Consider the following 12,242-nt stretch of genomic DNA (forward strand, 5'->3'; position numbering starts at 1 on the left):
TCGGGAGGCGCCTCCATGGTGGCATGCAGATCTTTGTGAAGACAAAGGGCCTACAAGACCTAGATGAGAGCCAGAAGACAAGGCGGCAACGAGGCTCCTTGCCGAGGACGCCCACGAGGCCCCGGCAAGGCTTCTGCCAAAGATACCCACGAGGCCCCGGCAAGACTCTTGCCGAGGGCACCCGCAAAGCCCCAGCAAAACCCTTGCCGGGAATATCAGCAAGACCGCGGCAAGGCCTTGCTGCCCCATCGCCGCCCTAGCTCAGTGGCCGACCCACCAACTAAGCAGGTACCCACGTGGCAGTACGTGGCTCCTAATCCAACTAGTCAAGCACCTGCGTGGTGGCATGCAGATCTTCGTGAAAACCCCACCACCGCACCAGCTCAGCAGCCAGCCAGCCTACATGGCGCTGCATGCCTCATTGGCCTGGACGCGTGTCGGAGCAAGGCGAAGCGGCGACGGACGGGACGGGCTTCACTGCCATCCCCGATAAAGCAAGAGGACACCTAAGTAGCGCATTTAATGCATTTCGTCCTGTGATGTCAGGCAATAAGCTTGTACACTATACAACTTTCCACCTCCTGTGTGCCACTGTGGCAGCCCCTTTGACTATAAAAGGAGGCCCGCGGCGTACTGAGAGAGGATTGGAACTTTTTGGAGGCTACACGCTCTGTATCTAGCCCACGAACACCAGATAAACACAAACTAGCAGGAGTAGGGTATTACGCATCACTTGCGGACTGAACCTGGATAAAATTTCCCGTGTTGGTCTCTTAAACCCGCTCTTTCCACAGCCCCGCGCCCGCCGACCGTAGAAGGGATTCCCCGTGATCCCATAGGTGTCGTTTCCACCGACAAAAGTAAATTCATTTTTCATTTTGGGACTGGGCATCCCTAATACCTGTGCCTTACTCTCGTGCAATGACAAGTGAATAAACACTCGTCGTGAGAATAATACATCAAGCATGGAAAATATTAGCCACCCCTCACCGCTCCACGAGCAGTACGAACACACAAAAAATAAGTTTATTTTGAAAATTAGAGATGGCACATACAAATTTGCTTAGAACGACAAAAGAATACCGCATAAAGGTAGATATAGTGGACTCATGTGGCAAAACTGGTTTAAAGGTTTTTGGATGCACAAGTAGTGATCATACTTAGTGCAAAATGAAGGCTAGCAAAAGATTGAGAAGCGACCAACCAAGAAACAAATAATCTCATAAGCGAGCATTAAGCATAATTAACACCGAATAATGCACCACAAGTAGGATATAATTTCATTGCATAATTATTGACTTTCGTTCTTGCATAGGGAATCACAAACCTTAACACCAATATTCTTACTAAAGCATAATTACTCATCAACATAACTCACATATCACATCATCATATCTCAAAACTATTACTAAGAATCAAGTTTATTTTGTCCAATGATCTTCATGAAAGTTTTTATTATATCCTTCTTGGATATCTATCACTTTGGAACTAATTTTCATATGTTGCTTTTCATAAGCTCAAACAAATATAAGTGAAGATCATGAGCACAAAATTTCTTTCTCTCAAATTAATTTAAGTGAAGCAAGAGAGAATTTCTTGGAAATTTAACTAACTCTCAAATAAATCTAAGTGAAGCAAGAGAGCATTTCTTCAAAAATAATAAAGCACACCGTGCTCAAAAAGATATAAGTACAGCACTAGAGCAAGTCCATAGCTCATAGAAGATTTAAGTGAAGCATAGAGAGCATTTCTAACAAGTCATGACATAATTTTGGCTCTCTCAAATAGGTGTGCCCAGCAAGGAACCAAGACTTAAAAACACAAAATAAAACAAGCAAATACTTATATCATACAAGACGCTCCAAGCAAAACACATAGTATGTGACGAATAAAAATATAGCTTCGAGTAAAATACCGATGGTCGTTAGAAGAAAGAGGGAATGCCACTCGGGGCATCCCCAAGGTTAGTTGCTTGCTTCTTTTGGATAATAGCTTGGGATGCCGGGGCATCCCCAAGCTTAGGCTCTTCTTACTCCTTATTCCTTCATCCATCGTAAGATAACCCAAAACTTGAAAACTTCAATCACACAAAACTCAACAAAACCTTCGTGAGATCCGTTAGTATAAGAAAATAAATCACTACTGTAAGTACTGCTGCAACCTATTCATATTTTGTATTTGCATTATATCTACTGTATTCCAACTTTTCTATGGCAAAAACTCATCAAATAAAACCATAGAGCCATCAAAACAAGCACACAACGCAAGGAAAACAGAATCTGTCAAAAACAGAACAGTCTGTAGTAATCTGAATATTTCGAATACTTCTGAAACTCCAAAAATTCTGAAAAAATAGAAAGACCTGAGAAATTTGTATATTAATCTTCTGCAAAAATAATTGGCATTTTATCACGCTCTGGTAAAAAATAAGAATTGTTTTCGTGAGCGCAAAAGTTTCTGTTTTTTTTTCAGCAAGATCAAACAACTATCACCCAAGAAGATCCTATAGGTTCTACTTAGCACAAACACTAATTAAACACAAAAAACACAATAATAACAGTAGCATAATTATGAAAACACTCAAGAACAGAAAGCAAAAAGCAAAAATAAATTTTATTCATTGGGTTGCCTCCCAACAAGCGCTATTGTTTTATGCCCCTAGCTAGGCATAAGATTTCAATGATGCTCCCACGAAAGATAATAATTGAAGCACGAAGAGAGCATCATGAAACATGTGACAAACATATTTAAGTCTAACATAATTCCTATGCATAGGAATTTTATAGGAAAACAAATTATCAAGACAATAAATATCTAGCATATGCAAAGGAGAGGAATAACACATTGACAATCTCAACATAACGAGAGGAAATTTAGTAACATGAAAATTTCTAAAAACATATTTCCCTCTCTCATAATAATTACATGTAGGATCATATTCAAATTCTACAATATAACTATCACATAAAATATTCTCTTCATGATCCACATGCATGCAAAGTTGACACTCTTCCAAAATAGTGGGATTATCATCAAATAAAGTCATGACCTCTCCAAGCCCACTTTTATCAAAAATTTCATAAGATTGAACATACTCCAAAGTAGTGGGATCATTATTACCTAGAGTTGACACTCTTCCAAGCCCACTTTCAATATGATCGGAAACATATTCATCATGAGGCTTAAATAAATTTTCAAGATCATAATAAGAATCACCCCAATCATGATCATTGCAATGAGTAGTGGACATATCAAAATTAGCATCCCCAAGCTTGGGGTTTTGCATATTATTAGCACAATTGACATTAATAGAATTTATAGTAAAATCATTGCAATCATGCTTTTCATTCAAGGAGCTATCATGAATCACTTTATAATTTTCTTCTTTTAACACTTCATCATAATTTTCAGATTCATAAATCTCAAGCAAAACTTCATAAAGATAATCTAGTGAACTCAATTCACTAGCAACGGGTTCATCATAATTGGATCTCTTGAAAAGATTAGCAAGTGGATGAGGATCCATATCAACAGATTCTTAGCAAGCGAAGATGCAAGCAAATAGGAGGCACATGGTAACACAAGCAAAGAAAAGATCGAATGAGAATAAGGCAAATGAAAAAGAAGGCAAATAAAACGGCAAATTTTTGTGAAGTGGGGGAGAGGAAAACGAGAGGCAAATGGCAAATAATGTAAATTGCGAGGAGATGAGATTTGTGATTAGGAACCTAGTAGATGTTGATGATGATCCCGGCAACGGCACCAGAAATTCCTTTTGATGTCTGCTAGGACTACGTCGGTATTTCCCCAAAGAGGAAGGGATGATGCAGCACAACATCGATAGGTATTTCCCTCGGTGATGAAACCAAGGTTATCAAACCAGTAGGAGAACCAAGCAACACAACGTAATCAGCCCCTGCAGACAAATAACAACCACTCGCAACCCGACGTGTTAAAGGGGTTGTCAATCCCTTTTGGGTAACAGCTCCAGAAATTGGCAAACGGATGTGAGAGAGTTGTAAATATTGATAGATCGAACGCTGAATAAAATAAAGTGCAGCAAGGTATTTGTGTATATTTGGTTTAATAGATCTGAAAATAAAAGCAAAGGAAAAGTAGATCGCAAAGGCAAATAATATGAGAAAGAGACCCAGGGGCCGTAGGTTTCACTAGTGGCTTCTCTCGAGAAAAATAGCAAACATTGGGTAAACAAATTACTATTGGGCAATTGATAGAACTTCAAATAATCATGACGATATCCAGGCAATGATCATTATATAGGCATCACGTCCAAGATTAGTAGACCGACTCCTGCCTACATCTACTACTATTACTCCACACATCGACCGCTATCCAGCATGCATCTAGTGTATTAAGTTCATGGAAAAACGAAGTAATGCAATAAGAACGATGACATGATGTAGACAAGATCTATCTATGTAGAGATAGACCCCATCGTTTTATCCTTAGTAGCAATGATACATACGTGTTGGTTCCCCTTCTGTCACTGGGATCAAGCACCGTAAGATCGAACCCACTACAAAGCACCTCTTCCCATTGCAAGATAAATAGATCAAGTTGGCCAAACAAAACCCAAATATTGGAGAAGAAATACGAGGCTATAAGCAATCATGCATATAAGAGATCAAAGAAACTCAAATAACTTTCATGGACATAAAAAGATAGATCTGATCATAAACTCAAAGTTCATCGGATCCCAACAAACACACCGCAAAAAGAGTTACATCATATGGATCTCCAAGAGACCATTGTATTGAGAATTCAGCGAGAGAGAGGAAGCCATCTAGCTACTAACTACGGACTCGAAGGTCTGCAAAGAACTACTCACGCATCATCGGAGAGGCACCAATAGAAGTGGTGAACCCCTCCGTGATGGTGTCTAGATTGGATCTGGTGGTTCTGGACTCTGCGGCAGCTGGAATTGATTTTCGTCGACTCCCCTAGGGTTTCTGGAATATTGGGGTATTTATAGAGCAAAGAGGCGGTCCGGGGGGCACTGAGGTGGGCACAACCCACCAGGGCGCGCCTGGGCCTCCTGGCGCGCCTGGGCCTCCTGGCGCGCCCTGGTGGGTTGTGCTCTCCTCAGAGCACCCCCCAGGCACAACCTTGGGCCATTAGGTGTCTTCTGGTCCAAAAAAATCTCCGTAAAGTTTCGTTGCATTTGGACTCCGTTTGGTATTGATTTCCTATGATGTAAAAAACATGCAGAAAACAACAAATGGCACTTGGCACTATGTCAATAGGTTAGTACCAAAAAATGATATAAAATGACTATAAAATGATTGTAAAACATCCAAGATTGATAATATAACAGCATGGAACAATAAAAAATTATAGATACGTTGGAGACGTATCAGTGCATACTCAGGGAGAACACTTGTACCTTGAAATTTAGCGAGGGACCATGTCGTGGAATTGTCACGGCAGATGTCCTTGTGCAAGGACTTAGTCGTGGAGCCATCGCAGCTAGGAAGCTTAAAGGGGTTAAGCGGGACAAGGAACACGAGGGTTATACTGGTTCGGCCCCTTACGGTGAAGGTAAAAGCCTACGTCCAGTTGAGGTGGTATTACTTAGGGTTTCGATGACCGGGGAGCTTAATCGCTATGCCTGGCTATCAATCTGTTGTCTCTCGTCCTGAACAGCCATCGGGTCGTCCCTTTATATAGAGAGGTTGACGCCCAGCGGCTCTCAGAGTCCCGGCCGGCTTATAACAGTATCCGTCTCGGACTCTTAACTACTCTTGCCTTACATTACAAGTCTTGCCATAACGGCGGTTTATCACTACGGGCCTTAAGCCGCCTCCGGGTCTTAAGCCCATTATTGATCCGCCATCCTCAAGCTTGGTACTGGGCTTCACGTGATGATCCTTATGAGTAACCCGGCCCCTCCTGGGCGGGTGACTCTAATGGTTATATCCTCAACATTAGGCCCCAGATTGATTTGAACCGGTTCATGTCAATCTTCAATCCCTTTAAGAAAAAAATCTTCCGGCTTCTGCTCGTGCGAAGGTTATAACCCGCCGTGACGTCATCTTTTGGATTCCTTGTAACCCGCCATGACGTCATCTTCCATTAAATTCATTTTTTATTCTGTCATATCCCAACGGATCTTATCTCTTAATGACCATCCCAAAAATCGAGGCGTTTCTGCGGCAAGATAATCATGTCTTCCGCCTCCTCTTTTCCCGCGCCCATTTACCAGCCGACCCTTATAAATAGGCCCGGCCCATAAGCCTTCATTCACTCCTCTCTTCCATCGTCTTCCTCCTCTGACGCCCGAGAGCTCGAGCTCCGCCGCCGCCGTCGCGCCCCTTGTCTTCCTCGAGCTCGGCCGCTGCATCACCCTGAACTGGTCCAGAGAAACGGCGGCCACCTCCGCATCTCATCAGCGCCAGTAAGTCCCTGCCACTCTACACAGTAGATTTGCATTAGGGTTCCACCGTTCTTCCCCTGTTCTTCGTAGTTCGTCCGAGTTCTTCACAGTTCTTCCACCGCGACCTCTTTTGATCCGGAACATAGGATAGAACTCCTGCGGTAGTGGTTTCGCACCCATTTCCAGTACTAGCAGATCCCTCTTGCTTGCAAAAAGACCTCATTAGACCTTACGAACTTCTCTGTGCCAGTTTTTAGGTCTAGAAAAATTTTCCTTTCTAGACGACCGTTGATCCAAAATAATTACTGCGATCTGTGAAACCTGTTTGTGCCACACTTAGTCAAAAATTGCATCTGTTAGCTATGGCGGCTCATATCTCCGGTTTAAAAGAGGCCATGCGCTGTGAAATTTCCGGCTCATTTATGATAGAGTTTTAAACAACTTGAATTACTCATGATGTCCACAGCGGCTTAGATAACCCGACACAATTAGCCATATATCATTAGGCCCCTTCATAAGCCGCCATCTTGAATACTGAACTGGAATCTTCCTCCGGCTTATATTTAAACCGGACATTTCCTTTTGTCATAGGCTTTCGTCTTTCATAATGCCGCCCAAGGCTCCCAAGGCACCCATTACGTGCAAATGGGTGAGGTCCAACGTTACTGATGATACCTTAGATGATTTCGTGAAGACGGGTTATCTGCCTAAGAAGGAGGTCATGTCCTATCGTGCCCCTGACCCGTCGAAAGAAAGACCTCAACCAAGAGATGGAGGGGTTGTGATATTTGCTGATCACATGAGTCGGGGTTTTGCACCTCCCGGCTCAAAATTCTTTAGAGATGTTCTGAACTTCTTCGATCTGTGACCTCAAGACATTGGACCCAATTTCGTGTCGAATATTTGTAACTTTCAAGTGTTCTGTGAAGTATACCTTGGAGAAGAGCCCGGCCTACTGCTCTTTAGGGAGCTATTTTATCTGAACCGCCAGAACGAGTGTGCCAACGGGCCTAGCTTGGAACTTGGTGGAATTTCAATCCAACGACGGAGAGATTGCCTCTTTCCTTATGCTGAACCGCCAAGCCACCCAAAGGACTGGAACCAGACATGGTTCTACTGCCAGGATACTTCTCCGGCTGAGGAGAACCCTCTGCCCGGCTTTCGCGCCCTGCGTCTGGAGTCAAATCACCCCCTGCCAGACAAATTATCTCAAGCTGAGCGTCAACCGCTTATCCCCACCATCAACAAGATAAAAAAGCTCTTCTGGGAAATGGTCTTAACGGCGTTGATCTGGTCCGGGTCTGGATTGCCTGGCGGGTGATTCCCTTGAGCCGCCACCCCGGCTTAATGTGTGATTACATGGGCCGGAAGGATGATCCTCTGCGGCACAGCCCCAACGACTTACCTGAGGACGTCGTTGACGACATGACCAAGTCGCTTCTGAACAAGAGCTTAGCAGACTGCGGGAGGACAGGCTTAAGTCCCTTCTGCAAAGCTAACCCGGCTCCGGCGGTAAGCTACTGATCTGAGCACTTTACCTTCCATTTTAACAATTTTCATCTTAACCTCAAGAAATCTTTGTTGTATTTTTCAGGCCAATGATAAGTTCTAGAAGGTCAAGTACGATCATGAGGCGGCTAAAAAAGCCAGGAAGGCTAAGAAAGCCGCCAGGAGAGCCGCTCCCCGCAAGAAGGGGAGTAAACCTAGCGCTTCAGACCTGCTTCAGCTGGATGACACCTCCGAGTCAGAGGTAACCCTTCATTCTTGTGCTCTTCTCTTGTTATTTTTTTGTTCTTAACCACCTTATCGACACTGATTATCAGCAGGAGGACACCGGAGCGAGTAACCCGGTGATTGAAGAGGTAACTATACTTTCCTCCGACTCGGGGCCCTTGCCAAGGCTGAAAGTCCGAAGAGTAACCCGGAAAGTAAGATTTTCCCATCCTTTAGCTTATCAAGATCCTCAATTTCTTTTGAAGCAACAGATTCATGAGAGCCAGAGGCAAACCCGGGCCAACAAGGATGCAGACCTCTCCTCCGGCTTACCTGAAGCATCAAGGAAGCGCCGGACCGAGGTTATCTCCAACTTATATCCTTTTCATCCTTTGGCGGGCATCACACGTCAACCACTCAACTCTTCTGATTCAAACTATCAGGAAACTTCACCTTCCTCCGGTGACTCCATGCAATCTAACTTGCCGGCTTTCAAGACTGCACCTGGGTAATGACGATCATCTTATTTTGTGCTTTATCTTACTCATGTTTTTGCACTAACCTTTTGACTTTCAGCGCACAAGCAAAACTCAGCAAGAGGGCAAAGAAAAGTCACCCGGTCGAAGAACCGGTCTTGACTGAACCCACCGCCTCTGCTTCTGAGCCGCCGTCTGCACCAGACACCACCACTCCAACTGAACAACAAGCCACGGAGAGTTTTGACAACCCGGAGATCCCCAGCTCAGCTCAACCGGCCGATGACCCGGATGTGGTGATTACCCGGACCGAATATGTTGAGCCGGGGAGACCCACTGTGCTGGCCAGATGCTCTGCTAAAGAAGAACTGCTGGAGCGCCGCAGGGCCAGACTGGATATCACTGACTATGCTAACTTGAGCATTGGAGACATTGCTTCTGGTTATATTAGTCAAGTGCACAACAGCCGGGACCTGGAGATTGACATGGTGAAGCAGATACAGCAAAAATCTGAGGTACAACTCTCTTGCTTACTCCATAGTCATCCTTACCATGCTAGCCCCCAAGTCTATTACTTATGATAGAATATGTTGTAGACTTAATTCCGGCTTACCTTCATGAACCGGCACTATGAATAGAAACTTTCAGCATACATTAACCCCCAAGTGCCAAGTGTCTTTGCTTGCAAAGTGCTTGGGACTTTAATGTTGCATGCTAATCACTCAAACTGTAACCCGGAATTTGTACAGGCTGCTTGCAAGAAATTTGAATCGGAAATCTCTGAGCTGAAGAACCGCCTGAAGACTCAGGAAACTGAGACCCGGAAGGCCAATGCCAAATTTGAGTTCAGTGTTGCTGCAAAAGAAAAGCTGAAGAAGAAATTTGAAATAGAAAGAAAGACTTAGGCCGAGGAGAAGACTGCCTTGCTCAGCCGGGCTGAACAAGCGGAGGCTGCTCTGACTGAAAGAACCGCCGAACTCTCCGGCTTAAAACGCCATGTGTCACAGATGGTCTCCGCAATCTTCGGTAAGTCATTATGCAAGATTTTAACAAGTTTACATTCTTCATGTCTCATAAGTCCCACCATTGCCATCAGCTCACCTGACGTTATTATGCAGGTCCCAGAAGCTCCAACCTTAATCAAAACGTGCTGACCAAGCTGAAGGCTGTTTACACCTTGGTGGAGCAACTCTACACCGGGTCACAACGTGCCTTAGCCGTTGTGGCTCTGTCCAATGAGGTTCCCACTCACCTGGCAGACGTACTCAGGCGGCTTGCCGTACTTCCTCAACGCTTCCAAGAACTGAGACGGGCTCCTGCAAGAGCCGGAGCTATAGCTGCTCTGAGCCGGGCCAAGGCGTTTCTACCGGAGCTAGACCCGGCCGACATCGCTCTTGGATACCCCAGCCTGAAGGAAGATGGTACCCCCTTTGACCAGAAAGACTTCGCCGCCTGTGTGAAGAGCGTGCGCCCGGTGGCCACCTTGATTGGGAATGACACAGACCTTACCAAGTATCAGCCGGGCTATGACGCGGAGAATCAGAGGATCCCAACTCCACGCTATGAAGCAGTCAGCCTGATCCCGCCGACTCGTAAGCATACCTTCGCCCCAGAAGTTGACCCGGCCGGGTTAATTGATGATGAGGCTCAATTTGAAGCTTTGAGCGGCATTGACTGGAAATCATCAACCTTCCAGGTCATGGGAACAGCCGGAGGAGCGGAGAGGGATGAGCCGGGAACTTCAGCCCAACAAGCATCTTGATTTCTTAGGCGGCTCATGGTTACACCTTAAAACAATGCCTCACCTTTTGGACTCGGGGAGTCCTGTAATAGAGTAGGACAAACACTTAATTTTGTCGTGCCATCGTGCACGTGTAAGGTGCTGAACTCCGTTGAAGCTGCTCCTTTATATTCCTCCGGGTTATGTTCGATCATCTCCCTTTCTTAAGTTAAAGAGCTGTATTTAATTGTCCTGCATAGAAAACAAATCACAAGTCTCTGGGCGGCTTACCGCACTGAGAGTCATATATTTTACATATAACCCGGAATATGAACCGAAGTCATCAAAGACCGGCTCTCAATTACATCCTCGAGGTAACCATAATAGCATACTTGCAAGCCTTCAAGTATACTTCCGGTTTATGTAACCCAAATAATGAGGTTGAGAACTCAACTCCGGTTCACCAGCATCGATAATGCTTATTGTGTGCTATCATCATTGTTAAGCAAAGTTAAGCCGGCGGAGTAAGAACCGCCCTTGCACACTGTTGATACGATCAAAAGAACTTGTTGCAAACCAAAAAATCAAAACTTAGGGGCTTCTGGTTCGAATACGACCAGAGAACCGTCCCAAAGGGGTTAAGCTAAGATTCGAATGCGATCATAAGCCCCCAGTGGCTTTGGCGTTGCCGATCAAGAGGGTATCGACAGCTATGTTCTCTTTGGTTCGAATACGACCTATGTTTGAACAGGAAGCCCCCAAATGACCTTGAGAGTTGTTTAACGACGCTGATTCAAATACGATCCACGTTGGTTCCCAAAGGGGGTTGAGCTATGATTCAAATATGATCAAGAAAAACTCCCCAATGAGCTCGGCAATTTGCTAATCAAGTGGGTATCGACAGCTATGTTCTTTTTGGTTCGAATACGACCTATGTTTGAACAGGAAGCCCCCAAATGATCATATTGTTAACGGCTAGATTCAAATACGATCATAAGCCGGATCCACCTCCAAGTGACCATGTAATGTTGTAATAGAAATAACAATAACACATTTGCCTTTGGAGGAGAAAAGGACAGAGGTCCTGCTTTATTATTTATCATAATATATACATGGCTATAGAAATATGTACATCATGAGAGCCGGTGGCTCAAGTGTAATAAGGCCGAAGCTGAGCTATGTTCCACGGCCGACGGGTCTCTTCCTCCGACTTACGTGAATCTTTGTGCTCCCGAACATCGATAAGGTAGCATGACCCGTTGTGCAAGTTCTTGCTGACCACAAAGGGCCCTTCCCAAGGCGGGGATAACTTGTGTGCGTCTGTTTGATCTTGGATGAGCCGGAGCACCAGATCACCTTCCTGGAAGACTCTGGACTTAACCCGGCGGCTATGATAGCGGCGCAGGTCTTGTTGGTAAATCGCCGAGCGAGCCGCTGCCACATCACGCTGTTCGTCCAACAAGTCAAGAGCATCTTGGCGCGCCCGCTCATTATCCGCCTCAACATAAGCCGCCACTCGAGGCGAATCATGACGGATGTCGCTAGGGAGGACCGCCTCCGCTCCATAAACCATGAAGAAAGGCGTGTAACCCGTAGACCTGTTAGGAGTAGTATTGATGCTCCATAACATGGAGGGTAACTCCTCCACCCAACAACCCGGCGTCCGTTGCAAAGGGACCAAAAGCCGGGGCTTGATGCCCTTCAAGATTTCCTGATTGGCTCTCTCAGCTTGACCATTGGATTGAGGGTGAGCCACTGATGAAACATCAAGCCGAATATGCTCTCGTTGACAAAACTCCTCCATGGCACCTTTAGACAGATTGGTACCATTGTCAGTTATAATGCTGTGTGGAAAACCAAAGCGAAATATCACCCTCTTCATGAACTGAACCGCTGTGGCTGCATCACACTTACTAACTGGCTCTGCTTCAACCCACTT

The sequence above is a fragment of the Aegilops tauschii genome, chromosome 5 (assembly GCF_002575655.3).
Source record: "Aegilops tauschii subsp. strangulata cultivar AL8/78 chromosome 5, Aet v6.0, whole genome shotgun sequence".
In the NCBI taxonomy this organism is placed as follows: Eukaryota; Viridiplantae; Streptophyta; class Magnoliopsida; order Poales; family Poaceae; genus Aegilops; species Aegilops tauschii.